This window comes from Aphelocoma coerulescens, unplaced genomic scaffold (genome assembly GCF_041296385.1).
Source record: "Aphelocoma coerulescens isolate FSJ_1873_10779 unplaced genomic scaffold, UR_Acoe_1.0 HiC_scaffold_70, whole genome shotgun sequence".
NCBI classification, from domain to species: Eukaryota; Metazoa; Chordata; class Aves; order Passeriformes; family Corvidae; genus Aphelocoma; species Aphelocoma coerulescens.
The window spans coordinates 1,936,166-1,942,165 of record NW_027184055.1 but is presented as its reverse complement, the minus strand read 5'-3'; positions in this window follow the sequence as shown (position 1 = coordinate 1,942,165).

Sequence of the window (6,000 nt, the reverse complement as noted above, 5' to 3'; positions counted from 1 at the left end):
GGGAAGCCCTGCGAGTGCCCCGACTGTGGGAAGAGCTTTGTCCTCTGCTCCAGCTCCATCTCCCATCAGGGGAGCCACGTTTGGCAGAGCCCTGGTGACCCACATTCCCTGTGATCCAGGTTGGGAAGACCCCTGGCTGGTGCTCTCCACGTTCTCCTGGATCCCTGTAGGCACCTGGGTGAACGCAGGGGCATGAACATCCATCGGGACTCAGATCGTCATTGGAAATTCATTGTGAAGAGCTGATTTTTTAACTTTACACCCCAAAATTTTCATCTGCTCTGTCCAATTGTTTTTTCTGGTGGTATCAAGCAACCCTGGATGACCTTGGAGATCTTCTGCAGCCTAAGTAATTTCTGTGTTAATCCCACTGAAACAACCAAAATTGGGGTAGAAATAAAGAAATTAAACAAAGAGATCTAAAGCGGCACCATTTTACTGGAATTTGGGGTTGAATTTGGGGTTCAGGGGAATATTCGGGAGGATCTGAGTGTTGTGGGGCTGTGAAGCCAGGCAGACTGGGGCCACAATCTTGTGTTGTCAGAACGTGTCCACCTGAGCCCACCTATTCTACAGGAATTCTGGTTGTCTGTCCCAGTCCCTGCTCTGGGTCTCCCCCTTTGGGGTGTGACGTCCAAAGTGCCCAAATCGCTGCTGAAGTGCCTGAGCTGCTCAGGGCTGTGGATGTTCCTGTCCCCCAGCCTGTCCTGGTCGGTGCCATGGGGGCTGGGAGGGGGCCTGGGGGGCTCCTTAAGGGACTGGGAGGGGCTTTTGTGGCTCTTGAGGGCATTTGTGGTTCTTGGAGGGGCCTTTTAGGGTGGTCTCTGAGAGAGTTTTGGTGATCTTGGCTGGGCCGTGTGTCTTGGAGAGAATTTTGTGGTTCTTGGGGTCATTTATGATGCAGGGAGTGGTTGGGGGGTTCCTGGCCAGGAGCTGTGGGGTGGTTTGAGGGGTCTGGGAGTGGCTGTGGGGCTGGGAGGGGGTTTTAGGGCCTCTCCCCCAGACTCCAAAGCTGCCACCAGACCCCACCCCCAAGATGCTGCTGGGGATCGGGGATTCCATGTTGGGGTTCATCCTCCTGGCACTGCAGGAGAAGGTGAGGGGGGGTCCCCAGGGGCCGTGTGTGTCCCCCCAGAGCGTGTGTGACCCCCCCCATCCCGGTGTCACCCCCTTTTCCCTGCCCACAGGGCTCCTGAGCCAGCCCCTGCTGCCCCGGGAGGGAATTTGGGGAGGGGGCAGAGGGGGTGCGCAGCCCCCGCCGGGGGATGACCCCGGCCCAGCGCCCTTCGTTCAGCACCGAGCTGGGCTTGGGGCCGCAGGAGGAAGAGGCCGATGGGAAGCAGATCCTGCAGGGGGGACAGGGCTTGGGCTCAGGGCAAGGTCCTGCCCTGCACACCTGGCTCAGGTGGGAGCCTGCCCCGGGAAGGGAGCGGGACATTCCCATCCCCACGGATCAGGGCTGGCAGCAGCGCTGGGAGCACGGACATGGAAATCCTGGGAGCCACTGGGACCGCACTGGGGGGTGAATGATCCCCCCCAGCACCTTTCCAGGCCGCCCTGCGACCTGAGAAATGCTCGCTGGGCCTCGGCCTTGGCCAAGAGCCCCCGGGCTCAGCTGCTCTGAGCTCAGGCGCTGCCGGCTCCCGCAGCCCGCCCAGGGCCGCCCTGCCCGTGCCGGGGCTGTGCTGGAATTCTCTGCTGCTGCTGGGCCACTCGGGGGGTCTGGCCCCGCAGGAAAGGTGACCCTGAGCCAGGAGCTTTCCTTGGCCGCAGCAAAGCCTCGGCACGGAAAGACCTTCCCAGCGCTGTGCCCTGGGCCGGGAGGGATTGTGCCACCAGAGCTGTCCCTCCATTTCTTCTGCCAGGCAGCTTTAGCACAGGAAAAGTGGAGAAGCCAGAGCTGCCTCTCAGTTTTCCGCAGCCCTCCAGAGGAATCCTGTGTGGGAAGCAGCCTGGGAACAGGGTTTCTGTGCCAGGGCAGGGGAATTCAGAGCCCTTTCCTCCCCCGTGGGCCCAGGCTCTGGCCCTTGCCCTTTGCAATGGCCCTGCAGCTGCCAGAGGGGCCTTTTTGGCTCAGCTGAGAGCAGTCCTGCTGCAAGGCTGTCCTCGAGCTGCTTGGGCTGCACATGTGCCCAGGGAATGCTCATTGCTTGCAGTCTCAGGCGCTGTGGGTGTGCAGGTGTAACTACTGCAGGAGGGAACAGCTCTGCTGGGGGCAGTTCTCTTTTTCTTGGTGGTTTTTCTGTTGAATGAACGTTCCCTGCCAGCTCCGGGCAGAGCTCTGTAGCTGTATGTGGCACTTGTCTGTGGCACTGTGGCTCAGGAGGTGGCCAAGGGGAGCTTGGCCGAGGTGTGGGCAGAGGAATGGCCATCAGGCCGGGCTGGGGGGTCAGCGGCCGGTCAGTTGCGTTGCGTGGCCGCGGCTCTGGACGCTTGTGTGGGAGCGTGTGCAGGGCTGGAAGGCTGGGGCTGCCGCCGCTGTGTCGCAGAGCCGGGAAGGCCGGGGCTGGCCCGGCCCTGGCCCGGCCCCGCCAGCTCTGCCAGCTGCCGGCGGGGACACAAAGGGCAGCTCCGAGCTGCGGCCGCTGCGCTGCGGCCGCACAAACGCAGCGCCCGCAGAGCTCCAGGGCAAGGTGCTGGCCCTGGCTCGGGGCTGGGCCGGGGCCAGCGGCAGAAAATCAACTTGCAGCTCGGGCCCCGCAGCAGGGAGGAGCAGCAATTGCTGGGGGACAGAGACTCTTGCCAAGGGCCTGCGGGGCCGGGCCCCAGGGAACGGCTTCCCGCTGCCCGAGGGCAGGCTGAGATGGGATGTGGGGCAGCAATGGTTCCCTGGCAGGGCGCTCAGGGCCTGGCACAGGCTGGCCCCAGAAGCTGCGGCTGCCCCTGCATCCCTGCAAGTGTCCCAGGCCGGCTCGGCCATTGGGGCTTCCTGCCCAGGAGGGCTGGGCTGGGCTGGGGCTGCTGAGGGCGGGATGGGCTCTGGCTGAGCCAGCTGAAGGCTGCGCATGATGAGGCCGGGGGGACCCCGTTCCTCAGTGGGTTCTGGGGTATCCCCCATTCCTGAAGGGATTTCAGGGTATGTCCCGTTCCTGAGGCAGTTTTGGGGTCCCCCCAGTGCTTCGGAGGGGTTCTGAGAGGGGGGCTCTGGTACTTGGAAGGGGGACCTATTGTCAGGGATGTGGGGAGCCCATTTTGGGAAGGATGCTGCTGTTTCTGGCAATGTTGAGAGGTTCTGAATGGGCTGTGGGGCCCTGGCTCTCATTTTGGGACTTGAGGTGAGCCCATGGGCACAGCAAGGGCTGAGGAGAGGTTCCAAGCTCCCATTTGGGATGGAGGGATTGAGCGGGGGCCTCCAATAAACTCAATGCCAGCCCCAATGTGTCGATGGCAGCCCCAAATGGCTCGATCCGTCAGCCCCAAGGCCCGGCTGTGGGGAGTCAGGAGCCACAGAAGGGGAATTGGTGTCCAGGAGGGGTGGGATGGGATGGGATGGGATGGGATGGGATGGGATGGGATGGGATGGGATGGGATGGGATGGGATGGGATGGGATGAGGTGGGATGGGATGGGATGGGATGGGATGGGATGGGATGGGATGGGATGGGATGGGATGGGATGGGATGGGATGGGGATGGGATGCGGATGGGATGGGGATGGCATCGTTGGGGTGGGATGAAGTTTGGAAGGGATGGGGTGGTTTTGCCGCTTGGAGTGGGGCACTCCAGGGAGGAAAACCAGGAGCTGCTTTTGGGGAGGCTCCTGGTGCTTTTTGACAATTTTGGGGCCTCTAAGTGGCTTCTGGGAGGTTGCACTGAATTTGGGGCAGGTGCCATAAAACCTCTGCAATTTGTGGGACTGAGGCGAGGTCCCCACATTTTGAGAGGGTGAGAGGACCCCAACTGGGAGGGGATCCTGCTGCTTTGCACCCCTTCCATGGGGTGAGAAGTGGCTTTTTAGGGAAGGAAGGAATTCGGAAGGAAGGAAGGAATTCGGAAGGAAGGAATTCAGAAGGAAGGAAGGAATTCAGAAGGAAGGAAGGAATTCAGAAGGAAGGAAGGAAGGAAGGAAGGAAGGAAGGAAGGAAGGAAGGAAGGAAGGAAGGAAGGAAGGAAGGAAGGAATTCAGAAGGAAGGAAGGAAGGAAGGAAGGAAGGAAGGAAGGAAGGAAGGAAGGAAGGAAGGAGTGAAAACAATGTAAGTTCTGAATGAAACAAAAAAAATAACACAGTTGTAAATAACACAGTTGTCTTTTAAAAAATACCAATTCCCTCTGAATCCAAAGTTGCAGAAGACTTTTCACTCCACATTGGGGTTTTATCTCTCATACTTTTTCTGGTTCTTTTCTTTTTTCTCTTGTTTTTAATAGATAACACCTGCTAGGAAAGAAAGACTCCCAGGCAAAAGCCAAAGCCAAAGTCCTTTGAAAACCCTGCATTCCCTGGGAGCATTCAGGAGCCCCCCAGGGCCATTCCTGACCAAGGCTCCCCATGGGACTCCTTGCAGCAGATCCCTGAGGCCACTGGGATGTGGGGGGATGCTGAGGGCAGGACAAGGGGCTGACAGTGCCCAGCCTTGCTGGGGCTGTGCCAGGAGGCCCCAGGGCCTCAGGACAAGGTGTCTCCTCCCAGCCCTTGGTGGCACAGACGCTGCTGTGCCCCAGGGCACCAAGACTTGGCTTCTCCTGGGCACTGCCAGCCCTGCCAGGGCCCTTGGCCATGTCCAGCACAGCTTGTCCTGCGCTGTCCCACCGCTGCTGCTGTGTCCCTGCAGGCTGCACACTCCCATCTCGCTGCCCCGCCAGCTCTGCCCTGCCACTGCCAGCCCTGGCCTGAGCTGTGCCCAGCCTCACCCTCTGTGCCTTGGGCACACACACATGCCCTGAGCTCCTCCTCCCTCTGGGTGCTTCTCCTGCCCCAGCGCTGCCCTGGGAGGGACATTTCCTCCTCCTCATGCCCAGTGTCCCCCTGCCCAGCTGCTCTGTGGGGCAGTGCGTGTCTCTCCTGCTGTTCCCTCCCTCCCTCCCAGGAAAGCTGCACCATGTGGGGCACGGCCCTTCCAGCAGCCTCCCAGCCCCTCAGCCTTGTTGGGCCCTTTCCCCTGAGCAGACAGCAGCAGCATCTCCGTGCTCTGCCCAGCATGCTCCTTTCGTCACCAAACTGCAGGAAAATAGAAACTGTCCAACACCATCTCTGAAGTGTCAGAGACTCAGGCCCTGTGGAACTAAGGAGCTCTTGGGACACAGGAGGATCTCGTGTAACCCAGGGTCAGTTCTGCCACTGCAGATCCAAAGAGATCCTTGTGACACTCTGGGGCCTTGTGGAACCCTTCTGCCCTGGTCTCTGCACCAAGGAGACCCTTGTGCCACTCCGGGACCTTGTGCAGCCAAGGAGAGCATTGTGAGAGTGCGGGGCCATGGAACCAAGGGACCATTGTGACCTTGTGGGGCCTCATGGACTCAAGGGACCATTGCCACACTGTGGGGCCTCATGGAATGAAGGGTCCATTGTGACACTGCAGAACCAAGGACACCATGGTTACACTGCGGGGCCCATGGAACCAAGGCACCATTGGGACACCCCGTGGCCTCATCCTCTTGAATTTCAACAGATCTGAGGGATGGCAGCACCTGCAGGCAGCACTGAAGGATTCTGGGGAGAGCCTTTGATCCCTGGTCCAAAGGAAATCAGAGAAAGACCCCTGCTCAGATAAAGGCACCTTTTCCTTTTCCTTTTCCTTTTCCTTTTCCTTTTCCTTTTCCTTTTCCTTTTCCTTTTCCTTTTCCTTTTCCTTTTCCTCTTCCTCTTCCTCTTCCTCTTCCTCTTCCTCTTCCTCTTCCTCTTCCTCTTCCTTTCCCCTTTCCCTTTCCCTTTCCCTTTCCCTTTTCCTTTTCCTTTCCCTTTCCCTTTCCTGGTGTAAACTGTTGACCTGCCTGTAAGGTGCAGCAAAAGCTTTGCAGGGTTTGGTTCAAGGTACCCAAGGTTGGAACAGGGAAGTGTTCGAGT